This window comes from Lynx rufus, unplaced genomic scaffold (assembly GCF_022079265.1).
Source record: "Lynx rufus isolate CCGP_SWC_20201006 ecotype Redwood Valley unplaced genomic scaffold, mLynRuf1.p SCAF_18, whole genome shotgun sequence".
NCBI classification, from domain to species: domain Eukaryota; kingdom Metazoa; phylum Chordata; class Mammalia; order Carnivora; family Felidae; genus Lynx; species Lynx rufus.
Window position 1 is genome coordinate 6,135,065 of NW_025814832.1, and position 15,625 is coordinate 6,150,689.

Sequence of the window (15,625 nt, forward strand, 5' to 3'; positions counted from 1 at the left end):
AACATATCGCTAAATGAAAGAAGCCAGACACAAAAGGTCATATAATATATGATTCCACTTATATGACGTTCCCGGAATAGTTAAATCACAGAAAGCGTATGTGTCATTGCCAGGCTGTGGGGTAGGGTGGGGAGGAGGAACGAAGAGTGATTGCTTCATGGGTATGGGCTCTCCTTTGGGGGCAATGAAAATGCTTTGGGACTAGATAGAGCTGATGGTTGCACAACATTGTGAAGATACTAAACACCAGTGAAATATTTTGCTTTAAGTGGTTAATTGTACATTACGTGAATTTCACTTCAATTTAAAACAGTATGTCACGGTCACATTGTCCACAAGGAATAGGGAGAAGAGTCAAAGGCAGGTCTCAGGTGAGCCGCACAGGAAACAGGAAAGCGACCTCCCCTGCCCAGAAAGTCCTGCCAAAGGGATTCCCAGTGTCAACCACAAATTAAGAGAGAACAATAAAGCGGCATTTTTTGTCTTTCAAATTGGGACGTGTTTTCACAAATAATACTCCACTTTGGCATGAGTATAGCAAAAAGGCATTCTCATACACTTCTGGTGGGATAAAAATGAGTCTAGGGGGCACCTGGGTGGTTCAGTCGGTTAAGCATCTGACTTTGGCCTAGGTCATGATCTCATGGTTCATGGGCTTGAGCCCCGCATCGGGCTCTGTGCTGTCAGCAGAGCCCGCTTCAGATCCTCTGTTTTCCTCTCTCTTTGCTCTTTCCCCTTTCACACACACACTCTCTCTCCCAAATTAAATAAACATTAAAGAAAAAAAAAGAAAAAAGAAGTCTTCCTTATTTAAAAAAAAAATGAGTCTAGCCATTTTGGAGGTAGGTTTGGCATTTTGTACTATAAGGCTTTACATGGTTCAAGCCTTTAAAAAATATTTTTTTTAATGTTTATTTATTTTAAAGAGGGACAGAGTGCAAGCAGGGGAGTGTCAGAGAGAGAGGGAGACACAGGCTCCAGGCTCTGAGCCGTCAGCACGGAGCCTGACGCAGGGCTTGAACCCACGAACAGCGAGATCATGACCTGGGCGGAAGTTGGCTGCTTGACCGACTGAGCCACCCAGGCGTCCCTGGTTCAAGTCTTTTTAAATGAAACATTTCCTTTCCAGTTTTTATGTGCAAGTGTTTTACCAAAGACTGCATTTTTAGCTGGACCTTAAAGAAGGATGTGGCTATGTCCTAAGTCCATGATCAGTGGTCTGATATTTTTTTTTAGAAGAAAAAGTCCTTACCCTTTGACTCAGTGTACCCTGTTAGGGTCCTGGCCAGAAACAGGCCCAAGCATTTAGTCTATAACTAAGGTGGTATTTCAAATCAGTGAGGGAATATTCTTATAAAGGAGAAAGGCTGAATGATGGAATTTGGACAGTTGGCTAACTATTTGGAAAAAAAACAAGTTTAGATCTTTACCTCATACTTTATGTCCAAATAAATTCCAGACGGGTTTAAAACTACATGAAGAAGGAGAGGAAGGAGGAGGAGGATGAAGAAGACGAGGGGGGCTAGAGAAAAGAAAAATAGAGTTCTAGGAGAAAATTAGGAAAATCTCTGTCTGGTACTCAAATGGGAACAGTCCTACAAGCAAAAAGCAAAAGGAAGAATATAATAAAACAATGAAAGCTTGGAAAACATAAAAATGTAAAGTGTACATGTTAAAAATCACCCAAAACGGGGGTGCCCGGCTGGCTCAGTCAGTAGAGCAGATGACTCTGGTGTCAGGGTCTGAGTTCAAGCCCCGTGTTGACCATGGAGCCTACTTAATTAAAAAAAAAAAAAAAAATCACCAAAAACAAAATCAAGAGGTCATTTCTAAGATTACAAGAATACTTGCAACACTCATGACAGACTAGACATTTTCACGTGCTTCTAGAATTCAACAAGAGAGGGGCGCCTGGGTGGCTCAGTCGCTTAAACTTCGACTCCAGCTCAGGTCATGATGTCCAGTTGGGTTTGAGTTCCAGTCCCTCACAGGGCTCTGTGCTGACAGCTGGGAGCCCGGAACCTGCTTCCCATTCTGTGTCTCCCTCTCTCTCTCTCTGCCCCTCTCCTACTCGTGCTCTGTCTCTGTCTCTCTCAAAAATAAACATTAAAAATTTTTGTTTTAATCCTTAAAAAGAAATCAAGAGAAAAAAAGCTAAAAGTAGGAAAACGGACACATAGGGGAAGGGTAGATGTTGGCATCTATTTTTAAAACGCAGCAGGCACGTGGTCGGGGGACTGCGGGGAGCAGGAACAGAAGGCAGGCTTTCCGCGGAAAGGGCATTCCCTTTTTCCAGCCAGGGACAGTGGCCCGCTGGCCCCTGTGTGCGCCAGGCCTCCAGGGAGCAGGGGGTTGGGATGCCTGAGCTCGCCCTTTCCCCGGGGCGGGAGGAACAATTCCATCCTTTGTTGAGGCTGCACCCGGGGCGGGCCCCCGGGGAGGCGGTGCGTCCTCTCCCAGTTTTCCGGGGCGGACGCCGGCCTGCGGGCGCTGGGAGTTGGGCGCGGGGCCGCCTCCCGCGCGCTCCACCCGGGCTCCCGGCTGGGGCGCCGGCCACCGGGGGGCAGTGCTGCCCAGCGGACGGCCGGCCTGGGCCCGCGCAGGGAGCCCACAGAGGCCCCGTTCTTCTCCGCGGGGAGATGAGTCACAGCCCAGGCAAGTGTCCGGAAGGGCCTCGGATCCGGTGCGGCTGCGGACCCCGGGAGGGGGGCGGCGGGGGCGAGCGCCGGAGTCAGCCGGCTCTCTCCGGCTCCCGGGTTCCTGGGGCTTGGCAGGCCGCGCCTGCCGCGAAACTGGGTCAGGCCGGTGGCCTAGTTTGTGGTTTAGCAACAGTGGCCAGTGGCAGGAGGTGAGTAGGCAGGGCATCTCGATTTCCTCTGTGGCTCATTCATGTGACAAACATCTCAAGAGCCCCAACTAAGTGCCGGGCAGGTCAGGGGACACTCTGACGGGCAGTTTCTAGTGAACTTCTGAAGCCCGGGCCATGTGAGTTCACAATGTGTAATCTCAGGACCCTGGAGGCTGGGCTTGCCTGGGCAGGTCCCCAAGTCACTGGGCTCCCTGTCACATATCAAACTCAGCTGCTCAAATTGGAAAGCCTCATCCTGGCATTAGATTCCCTTGGGATCTAACCCCACCGTCTCTGCACTCCACCACGTGTCCTCACTCTGGTGTCCCATACACCTGCCCCTCCTTCCAGCTCATCTGGGCCTGGGGCCTGTGTTTTTATCCCAGCTGGCAATGGCCACCTGCCTCCTGCTACCTCCAGCCCGCCCTGTCGTCTCTCTGCTTCTGACCCTGCCCTGGGATGTCCCAGGACTGCATTTCTTTTTCTCTCGTTAAGAAACAAAATTCAGGGGTGCGTGGGTGGCTGAGTTGGTTAAGCCTCTGACTCTGGATTCTGGCTCAGGTCACAGTCTCTCGGTTGGTGAGATGGAGCCCCAAGTCCGGCTCCGTGCTGGCAGCGTGGAAACTGGTTGGGATTTGCTCTCTCCCTCTCTGCCCCTCCCCTGCTTGCGCTTGCTCTCTCTCTCTTCAAAGAAATAAACATTAAAAAAAAGTTCAACTGAGTAAATTTGAAAATCAAATTGGCCTTGTTAAATGAGTCATGAATCAGGCAGCACCCCCTCTAGCAAACAGAGGGGACCTCGGAGCAGTTGTACAAAATGGAAGGTTTTTATAGGGTGGGGCAAGAAAGTTATTAGCAACAAAGAGAAAGAAAGAAAGAAAGAAAGAAAGAAAGAAAGAAAGAAAGAAAGAAAGAAAGAAAGAAAGACAGGAAGGAAAGAAAGAAAAGAAAGAAAAAGAAAGAAAGAAAGAGAAAGAAAAGAAAGGAAGGAAGAAAGGAAGGAAAGAAAGAAAGAAAAAGAAAGAAAGAAAGAAAGAAAGAAAGAAAGAAAGAAAGAAAGAAAAAAGAAAAAAAGGAATGTTCCAGGTGAGGTCTCTTTCCCTTAGGGGGAAGGGTTGGGGGCCCTATAAGCAGCTGACCTCATCTTCCTTTAGAGGATGGGGAGCCCCTGTGGCAGACTCCTTGGCCCTGGTAGGAAAATTCTTGACTGACTGGTTACGACTGCATTTCTCAAGGAGGTTGAAACTGCAGTTAGATTCCGTATTAAGCCCTTGTTTGGGGACTCAGCCGAAGTGACACCATTTGGGGCCTGTGGTTTTTATTTTTTATTTTTTTAACACTTCCCAAAATTTTCACCTATTGCAAATAAAGAGGATTCTCTTGTCACCTGGTCCTACATTGTGAGCTCCTGGACCTCAGGGAAGCTGGAAGCCACCTGTAGAGACCAGGGCTGTGAACTGGAGGCCGGGGGCCAGGTTGGGGAGGCAGCTGGAGACCCGGAAAGGAAGGGCCTCTCTGGCCGAGGAGGAGGAAGCATCGGGGAAGGAAGAAGCAGCGAACTTGAGCAGCACAAAGACCTTATGTACCAGGAGGAAGGTCAGCGAGAGAGTCAAATGGAGGAGGGGCTGAGTCTCGAGGAAACCGGCTGTTTCTCCCCTCTTTTTCCTTCCTCTTTCCTGCAGCCCCCAGGTCCCCACTTGAGGTCGAGTCTGACACTGAAGTGACACGGCCATTGCTGCCGCTTACACTGAGTTTTGCTGACAATGGCGGCTCACCCCGCCCCCGCCCAGCCCCCCTCCCTGCTTCCGGACAGCTTCCAGAACATCAGAGTCCGCTCTGCCTGCGTTGCAGGTGGACATACTGAGGCTCAGAAGGGCTAAATGACTTGCCAGGAAACACTGCAGAGGGGTGGGGGGGAGGAGGCGGGGGGAGAGAGGGGCAGGTAACTCCAGGCCCCAAGCTCTCCACTCTGGAGGCCGGACCAAGTGGGAAGTAGGTGCCCTGGGCCTTTGCTGGATGACTGTTCATAGCTTTGAAGGTGTCCGTTTGTCTTTAGCCTTTTTAAATTATTTTTTTAATGTTTGCTGTAGAATGTCCAAGCCATACAGAAGTGTATAAAATAGAAGCCCCATGAAAGTCTGATTCTCTTCCAGGTCACATCTCGCTGTTAACAGTTTGGTATAAATCCTTCCAAGCTTTTCCAAACAGACGACCAAATAAATAGATTTGAGCATACCACTCTAGGACTTACTCGGTTCTCTTGCTTTGTCCCTTTCTTAGAAGGCTCCTAATATCCCACCATATGGTTAACCTGTCCCTCTCAGATGGATGACTAGGGAATTTTCTGGTTTTATCTTTACAGGTACACATCCCTGGTGCCCTGGGGCAACATCTCTGGGGGAGTAACTTTCTAAAAGTCAACTTGTGAGACAAAGGAAATTCATGTGTCTGCTAGTTTCTTTAAAAGCTTGTGAGTGGTCTGGGGCGCCTGGGTGGCTCAGTCCGTTGAGCATCCGACTTTGGCTCAGGTCATGATCTCATGGGGATCATGAGTTCGAGCCCCACATCTGCCTCTCAGATGTCAGTGCAGAGACCCCTTCAAATGCTGTCTTCCTTTCTCTCTGCCGCTCCGCCCGATGGCGCTATCTCAAAAATAAATAAAATATTTAAAAAAGAAAAAGCTTCTGATTTGGGGTACCTAGGTGGTTCATTCAGTCAGTTAAGCGTCCAACTCTTTAAAAAAATTTTTTTTTACATTTTATTTTTTTTCATAGAGAGAGACAGAGCACAAGCGGGGGAGGGGCAGAGAGAGAGGAGACACAGAATCCGAAGCAGGCTCCAGGCTCTGAGCTGTCAGCACAGAGCCCAACGCGGGGCTCGAACTCACAAACCGCGAGATCATGACCTGAGCCAAAGTCGGATGCTTAACCGACTGAGCCACCCAGGCGCCCCATAGGGTCCAACTCTTGATGTCGGCTGGGGTCATGACCTGAAGGTTCATGGGATCAAGCCCCACATCTGGCTCTGCGCTGAGCATGGGTCCCGCTTGGGATTCTCTCTCTCCCTCTCCCTCTCTGCCCCTCCCTACCCGCCCCCTCTCAAAATAAATAAATAAAACATTAAAAAGAAAACATAAAATAAAAGCTCGTGATTGCAAGGGACTGTCAGGCCCTGGCAGGGCAGGCTGCATGGAGCCACCCCTCGAAGTTCCAGGTGTCGGCTTCCAGTGATCCCTCCCTCACCACCTGCTTCCCTGCTCCCTGGCCTGGCCCTCACCCCTAGCCAGGAAGCAGCTCAGTCTAAAGCTTCTAGAAGCCCTTGTGCACGAGTCTCTGGGGTGCTTCTCTCAACCCTGACCCATCCCCCCAACACACACACAGGGCACAACCTCCTTATTTGCCATCAACTGGGCTGATGCTGCCCAGTCAGCCATGGACTCCCAGAGTCTCCCTTTTGCAGCCTAGCAGCTCTGTGCACTAGCTTTGGTAACAAATCCTCCTTTCCCCTCCTTTTAAGGCAGTGACAAAGGCAGAGAAACTGTTTCTCTCCAAAAGCAAATCAGGCCGTCTCCACTACCTCAGAGCTGGGCCTAGATCTGCTCGTAGGGTGTCTGCTTGTCTTAATGTGGGGTCTGGGGTCCACTCTGGGGGTGTCTGGTGAGTGGTGTGGGCCAGTCGAGCAGTGGAGTTTCATGGCACCTGTCTACACACACAGCTCTGAGCCAGGCACTGGGGGTGCCCAGTCTACCTTCTTTCCTTCAAGGAAACATTAAAAAAAATTTTTTTTTATTTTTGAGAGACAGAGACAGAGCATGAGCAGGGGAGGGGGAGAGAGAGAGACGGAGACACAGAATCCGAAGCAGACTCCAGGCTCTGAGCTGTCAGCACAGAGCCGGACGCAGGGCTCGAACCCACAAGCCATGAGTGAGATCATGACCTGAGCCGAAGTCTGACATTCAACCGACTGAGCCACCCAGGCACCCCTCAAGGAAACAGTTTTATATTAGGCAGCAGAAAGACTGTAACCAGCCCAGTCGAAATGCTGAAACCCCGGGACCCTGGCCTGCTTCACAGGCCTGCACGAATCCTCTGTCCTTTCCATACCCTAATAAGTCATCCACCTTTCACGAGCTTTTCCTTCATTCAGGGACTAGTTTGGAGATGGGAACCCACAGCAGCAGCAACTGCCTCTTTTACAAGCTATGTGCTGATGTGGTTCGGAGTGTTGGGGTTCGGAGCCAATGGCCAAGAAAGAATTCTTGAGATGTCTTTGGAGCAGAGAGAGAGGGGGTTTTCTTAAAGCATGGGGACAGGACCCATGGGCAGAAAGAGCTGCACTGGGGGCGCCTGGGTGGCCCAGTCAGTTAAGCATGTGACTTCTGTGAGTTAAGCCCCTCCCCCACTCACACTCTCTCAAAAAATGAATAAACGTTAAAAAAAAATTAAAAAAAAAAAAGAGCTGCACTGACTGGGGTTGTGAAAAGTGACTGATCATATATCTTCAAGTTGGGAGGGGGTTAAGAAATAGCGGAAGTCTCTAAGGTATTTTGGAAGCAAGGTTTCCAGGACCTTGAAGGGGCTAGCTGCTGTTAGGAAAAGGTCGTTTATTACTGTTTAGTAAAAACTCGGTCATGAGACCCTTCAGATGTACATCAGGGGCCATAAGCTTGGAGGATGATTGTCAACATATATCTTTGCGGGGGGAGAGAGAAAGGAAGTTTCCAAAGGAATTTTTATATGTTAAAATAGATTTACAGGCTCCCGGGGGGGTCACGATGATGTTAAGCTAAGATTTTCTTTTGCCCCTAGCAAAGTGTCATCATCGAGGCAGGAGAGTTCCTGGAGGGACGTCACTCCACGTCTCTGTGTCTCTTAAGGACTTGTCAGTGGGCTGTAAGTTACAAGGAAACTTATTTTCTTTTTCTTCTGCCTTTGGTTGCTCCCATCAAGTGCCAAATCGTTTTTGGTAAGATAATACCCAGTGCTGACGAGGCTGTGGGGATCTTGTTACACCTGCATGTGCCGCTGACTGTGGTTTAGATGGACTCTACACTTCAGGAAAGCAATCAGGCCAAGTGCACAAGAGCTACAAGGTGTAACCTTTGACCCACTAACCCATCTTTGGCATTACAAAAGCTTCCTCCTTCCGGGACCTTTTTTTTCTTTCTTTTTTTAATGTTTTTATTTATTTATTTTGAGAGAGAGAGAGGAAGCCGGGGAGGGGCAGAGAGAGAGAGGGAGACAGAGAATCCCAAGCAGGTTCCACACTCTCAGTGCAGAGTCCTACGCGGGGCTCCATCCCATGAACCGTGAGATCGTGACCTGAGCCAAAATCAAGAGTTGGACGCTTAAGCGACTGAGCCACCCAGGTGCCCTTGGGGAGCTATTTTTAATAGGAGAAAAGAGGGAGCAACCTTATTTAAATGTCTAACCAGCGAGAGCTTGTTCACTAGATGGAAAGCCCCTTGGATCCAGGGCTCTTTCCTTGGGCCTATGGGCTGCCAGAGGCTGCCGCCCAGAGTAGGCTAAATGTTTGCAAACCAGGGGGCCAAGAGATGCAGGGTGGTGTGGTGGTCAGAGAGCCAGCCTGCCTGATTCAAGGCCCATCTCTGCCACTAAGCTGTGTGGCCTTAAAAGTTGTATCACCTCCCTGTGCCTCAGTTTCTTCCAGTAAAACGAGGATGCTGACTAGAGCGGGACCAAGCGCATGGGATTATTATAAGCATAAAAAGGTAAACTATGTGAAGCAGAAGTGTGTAGAAATATCAGCTGTTATTATCACCGAACAAACCAAAACCTTCTGAAATACCATGGGGCGATTATGAATGGTACCTAAGGGCACGTGTGACTCCTGATCTCTGGGTCGTGAGTTTTAGCCCCACATTAGGTGTAGAGACTGCTTCAATAAATATTTAAAAAAAAAAAAAAGGTAACTAATACTATGCAGCAAAGTGGAGAAGATATGAATGATGTAATCGCTCCTCTCTGTTCTCCCTGTCTCTTACCTTGCCCTCTCTAGTATGTTCTTTCTGAGCTGTCATGTAGCCGAAAAGCAAAACTAACCCTGTTCTGCAAAACAGCACACATTCCTTCCCTGCTTGTGACCCTTCTACTGATAGCTCCCTTCTACGGATAGCTTTCAGCCCTCCTGATTGGAATAACTCCCCCTTGCATCCTAGCTAACAGAACGAATGCACAAAGGCAGGCATGAATGAATGAATGAGTGCATGAATGACCCTACTGATTGGAATAACTCCCCCTTGCATCCTAGCTAACAGAACGAATGCACAAAGGCAGGCATGAATGAATGAATGAGTGCATGAATGACAAGTGCTGGAGTAGAGGGAGGCCCCGGATGCCAAGGAAGCCAGGGTAGGCTGGCCACTGCCTGGGCAGAGGTGGGCAGGCCTGAGAGGCTGGTTATGCGTCCTGATGGGTGCACACCCAAGGGACAGCTAAACAGTGTCCTCTGACACAATGCCTGGACACAGCCCAGGTCAGGGAGGTGGCCCTCGTACTGGTTCCGGCAAAAACCTCTGCCCACCCTGGGCTGCAGCCTCTGTGCCTTCCCCTCCGGTGGAAGGACCCTGCGCTGCAAGGCTTGCATTTTGGGGGCAGGAAGCGGGGCTCAGTTCCATCCAGTTCTCCGCCTCCCTATTCATCCTTCCCTGATCATCTGCCTGCTCACAGGAGGCTGAGAGGGGGTGTGTCTGTTTTTAAGGCCTTTGGCATCTATTTCAGAAATTAAACACTGAAACAATGGCCGATACACTAAAACGTTTTTCTCTGGTTTGCCTCAAATTTGTTTGGGGTAGGGGATAATGATAAACACCCCTGTTGCTATAGAGATGTGCTCCCCTTAGGCAGAGTACTAACAGCTCCCTACTTTAGGCTAGGCCTTATGCTAAGTGCTTCTGGGGTTTGATCTCTCATTCATTCATTCATTTTGAGATGGCATGAACAGGGGAGGGGCGGAGAGAGAGGATCCCCAAACAGGCTCCACGCTTTCAGCGCACAACCCCACGTGGTTATCGATCCCACGGTTCATGAGATCATGACCTGAGCCAAGATCAAGAATCGGACGCTTAACTGCTTGAGCCACCCAGGTGCCCTGGCTTGATCTCATTTAATCCTGATAACCCTAGGCCTTACATACTAGGATGATGTCTAACTTCACAGGTGAGGAAGAGGAGTTTCTGGAGGTGAAAGGGACTTGTTCAAGATCACACAGCTACAAAGCAGAGTAAATCTTTTATGTTATTTAAAGTTTCATTTATTTAAATAATCTCTACACCCAACATGGGGCTTGAGCTCATGACTCTGAGATCAAAAGTCACACACTCCACCAACTGAGCCAGCCAGGTGCCTAAGTAGAGCAAAGATTTTAAACCAAGGATTTCTCGACTCTGAAGCTAACGGCCTTACAAGTGTGTAACTGGACTCTGCCTTGGCCTTGTCTGAGGATGTGTCTTTGGCCTCTCAGTATTTATTTAGTGCCTAGAAAACAAGCTAGAGTGACCCAGAAGAGCTCCAGAGAGGCACTCTACCTCTCTCTCTTTCCCTCCCTTTCATTTGCAAAGTAAGATATCAGAGATGGGATCGCCTATGTTGTTTCTGGGAGAAGGAATAGTATGCAGTTTTTTGTACTTTTCCATATGGCTTGACTTTAGAAAGCCATGAGCATTTATCTTTAAAAACAATAAAATCATGAAGACATTACTTTAAAAATAGATGTGGAGATTTGTATTTATTAAGCATGTGTTTACTTTTAATTATTTCTAAGATTTTATTTATTTGATGTTTATTTTTGAGAGAGAGAGACACAGTGCAAGTGGGCGAAGGGCAGAGAGAGGGAGACACAGAATCCGAGCAGGCTCCAGGCTCCGAGCTGTCAGCACAGAGCCCGACACGGGGCTCAAACTCACGAACTGTGAGATCAAGACCTAAGTCGAAGTTGGACACTTAACTGACTGAGCCACCCAGGCGGCCCTAAGATTTTATTTAAGTAATCTCTACATCAACATAGGGCTCAGACTCACAACTCTGAGATCAAGAGTTGCACACTCTACCGACAGAACCAGCCGGGCGCCCCAGGCATGTATTTACTTCTAGATCCTACTTTGCTCTGCCAGCCAGGAAGCTCCAAGTCGAACTCTGCTCAAATGCAGGCTGAGCAACTGTTTTGCTGGCCTGAATCCTGACTCCATCCTTTACTATCAGGTGGCTTTTTGGCAAGTTAGTTAAGCCCTCTATGCCTCAGTTTCCTCATCTATAAAATGGGGATAACAATACTTGCTTCCTAGGGTTGTTGTGAGGATTATACAGCTTAAACACTTAGGACAGTGGCTACATCACAGTGTCTGTAAATGTTAGCCATTTTTCCATTGGAATAGATTTTCATTGGCTGGATTTTTACTGTCAAACCGTTTTTCAGGAAGGGCTCACAACTGTTAGACCCTTTCACCTGTGTCCTCTTACCTTACACCCCATTCGTCTGTTGCCAATGTCTTCTACTCTTTTTTTTTTTTTTTTTAAGGTTTATTCATTTTTCAGAGACAGAGACAAAGCCTGAGTGGGGGAGGGGCAGAGAGAGGGAGACACAGAATCTGAAACAGGCTCCAGGCTCTGAGCTGTCAGCACAGAGCCTGATGCGGGGCTCGAACTCACAAACCGTGAGATCATGACCTGAGCTGAAGTCAGACGCTTAACCGACTGAGCCACCCAGGCGCCCCTAATGTCTTCTACTCTTGACGTGATCAATAACATCCCATTGAACTCTTAATTATAGATGTCACTGCTTATAATCTGTACCATGAGCGTGTACCACTTAAAAAAAATTGAAAGACAGTGTTGATTCTAAAGTACATGCTAATTTCAGAGTTGTTCAAATGTGGAGGGATAAGAGTGTTAGCTTTTAATCCAGGAGTATGTTAGGGATGTTCTGGTCCTTTATTTCTGACTTGGCCCCTTCCTGCCTATGAACTGCCCCTGCTCCTTTGATGGCATCTGTATCGGTTGACCTGGAGAAGTCTCCCACCTGGCGCAGAGCCACTCTCGTGGCTGTTCCTGTTGGGTCGGCTCCAGGCAAGTGAGTCTAACCCTGGTGCTCAGCTGGTGCAAGAGGTTCAAGCTTCCTCTAGGTTTGGCACCTGGTAACCAGACCTGGTGTTGATCTCCCAAGCCAGTGGCTGTCGGGTCAGCTGACCTTGTCATCTCCAGTGACTGCTCTGCTGCTTCCTGTTTCGGCCTGTGCGTTCGATTGTTCACGTGGGTAATAAAAGTGATTCGTTTGAGATAAGTTCCTAAGGAGAGCGGCGCGGAAGAAAAAACTTGACCAACGTCCAGTGTAATTTCCCCAGGCAGCACGCAAAGGGCAGAGCTCAGCAGTCATTTCCTGGTCTGTGTAGGTTTCCATCTCCAAATGAAATTTGGAGTCGTTCCTTGTAAGTTCACGTCTTCTGTGATTCAGGGAAAAGCGGGGCGTGTTGGGGAAAAGTTAGGCCTGACAGCATGCTGACCCCAGGGCTTGGAGGCACAGGCAGGGACTAGCATAGGTGTCTATGTTGACCGAATGCCTTGCCTAAAGAAGAGTGCTCATCCACGGCCCTGGAGACAGAGGAAATAGAATTCAAATCCTGGATGTCATTTCTTAGTTGTATGGCCTTGACCAGTAAGTCGGTCTCTCTGAACCTCCACAGCTCTGTAATAATACTTGAGTTGCCGGAAAGTACCAGGAATAGCATTGAGCACTTGGCCAATGCTCAAGGAATGGTAGTAACAAATGCTGAATGCCTACTGGGTACCTGACACTGTACAGATAGATACAAAATAAACACTACTTGTGTAGGGGAGGCATTATTACAGCATTTATATAGATAGATCTCGAAGCTCCAAAAGTTACAAGCTGTTAAGTGGCAGGGTCTGCAATCAACCTTGGGACTACTGCAGCCTCAGTCAACACTTCTGCAAAGTCCTCCGGGCAACAGGCCCTGAGGTGAGAAACCAGGCCAATCTGCTACATGAACACCCTCCTGATGGGCCAGATGGGGCCAAGCCTGGAAGGCTGGGTCTTTGCCAGGTGCTGAGCAGCATGGCTCAGACATTCTGAAGGAGGTGCTCTCTCCACGTCGCACAAACTGGGTCAGTTGGCTCTGGGCCTCTCATCCAAATTCCCCAACACAGGGGTACTTCCATGCCTGCGACCCAAGGGCTAGTCTTTCATCTCTCCATGGTTCCAAAGAGCTGTCACTGTGACCCACAGGCCAGCCAGGGGCAGAGCCCCGAGGCTACAGGACCCCCTCAGGGGGAGGCATTTGCCTTCTTAAGGAGGCGGCAACACCTAAGGAGCAGTGACAGGCAACAGGGCATAGGCCAAGGAAGTGGTGTAGAAATTAAGACTGATGATTTGAGAAAGAGAAAGGGGCAAGACCACTTTGTGCTGGGGCAGCATATCTGTGACCACCAAAAAGAGGCCATCGATGTAAGGGTCAGAGACTCAAATATCTGCAAGAATCGGAATGTCATGAAATTCAGTAAAACCAGTGAAACAGGCTCATGTCCCAAAGCAGGTGATGGTAGAGACACCCTGATGTGGGGCTGCGGGTGCTTGGAGCACAGGCCCACAAGGGTGTTTGCTTCCTCTTCTAAGCTCAACTGGTATCATTCAAGCCTGAAACCTAGAATTTCTGCCAAATTGTCTTAGTGGCCTTAGACGTCAGGGAATACAAGGAAATGGATACCTGTGTGCTCTGGCAGTTTCCATCTGTTTAAGAAGTATGAAGGAAGTGGGGGGCCTGGGTGGCTCAGTTGGTTAAGTGTCCAACTCTTGGTTTCAGCTCAGGTGATGATCTCACGGTTTGTGGGATTGAGCCCATGTCAGGCTCTGCACTTGCAGCATGGAGCCTGCTTGGGATTCTCCCTCTCTCTATCTCTGCCCCTGCTCACACCGTCTCTCTCAAAATAAATAAATAAACTTAAAAAAAAAAAAAAGCATTTAGGAAGTATTCCTGCTGGTCCTATAGAAAGCTTTAACTGTGCTTTCTTCAAGAATAAAGCATTGAATGATGGTATAAGACAGACCCAGTGCATCACATGACTTACTGGGTGAACTTCCCATTTTGCATTTGAGCCAATTAGGCTGAGTGCAAACATGTTTTTATTTTTTAACATTCTACATATTTTTAAGTAATCTCTACACCCAATGTGGCTCAACCTCATGACCTCGAGATCAAAAGTCACATGCTCTTCTGAACTGAGCCAGCCAGGCGCCCCAAAGCTGAGTGCAAACTTAGGCCTTTATGGTTTCCATTTTATAGTAGCCTCACTCCTTGCTGTATTTCATAGCATTATCTCTTTCTCAGCTATCTTTTAATATTCATCCTTATTTTTCTGTAAGAACATTCCATTATTAATCAATTGGAAGATCTACACAAAACAATTTACTGGAGTCACCACTTCACCTGTCTTCAGAGGACAGTCCTTGGTCATCACTGTGTTACATGTTTTCCTAGCCAAAGTCTAGAGTTTATTTTCAGAACAGAAGAACGACTTCCCATGGTAGTACAGGTAAAGAAAGTTCCTAGCTTTCGATCATCTCTAAAAGAGAAACCACAAGCGTCATCAGAGCTGTAGGCTCTAATAGGGAGAATAATGCCAGAGTTGGTAAAAGTGGAATTAAAATTGACCTTCTTTCCTCAATCCCTCAATCTTTTTCTCCGACTCAACTATTAAACCCACAAAAATGCCAAATCACAATCACACAAAGCTACCCAGCTACCTGTAATATAAATAAATTTACACCCTGCTCAAGCCAGCTTTTTGCTTTTGGCTAAAAGCAAGCTTTACAGAGCCAAGCACAGGATGAAATTGCCTACAAATCTTCACTTCTAAACATCTTATCATAAACAGAAGCTACAGTTATGATGACCATTTCTCCAGGTTGCACTTTATTGCTGACAGCTCTTCCAAGGGGATTTAAAAACAATAAAACCGGTATACTCCAAATGGATGCTTTACCTGATTTTGAAACTGACATACAATTAACTATATTTAACTCTATTGTAGATATTACTTGTATATTATAATCTATACATTCTATAGTTAAAATGCATTGTTAGGCCAGAACCTGGTCAGAATTTTATCACCCGCAAACCTTCATTCTGATGAATCTGATGGCTGGATTCACTCTCCGGTTTTTGGCTTGAGAGGAGATATTTGGCTTCTTAGTCTCTTTCTCATCCCTGTGCTGGCTGGCTGAGAGCCAAGTCCTCTGTACCCATCGGCCACTGCCTCAACCCAGAAGCATGCTCCTGCCGTAATGCTGTCTTGTTGCCCTTGAGGGCAGTACAAACCAGCTGAATCCAACTTTACTTTGTCACAAGTAGGCAGAGGACATCAAGCATCATAAAGTCAAGATTTGCAGACCTAAGATCAAGTTACAGGTCTTCAAGCGTCGCTTTAAATCATGTGAAATTGTGAAAAGATAGCATGGCTGCTAACTGCGAGGCACCCCTGTGGGCACCAAGATAGGAAACCACATCTGAACATAAATGATCTCTTGCCAGTTCTCCGAATGGCACGCTTCTGGCAAATGGGAGAAAGCAGCATCATTCCGATAAAATAGCATCGCTAGAATCCGACCCAACCACATCTTCCCTACCTTCCTTGGGTCACTCAGTCTGAAGCAGTATCATCCTATTATCTCAGTCTCCACAGATAAATGGAAAATTTAAGTCTGTTTCTACTTGACTTATATTCCGCAATCTTCCATTCACCCTGG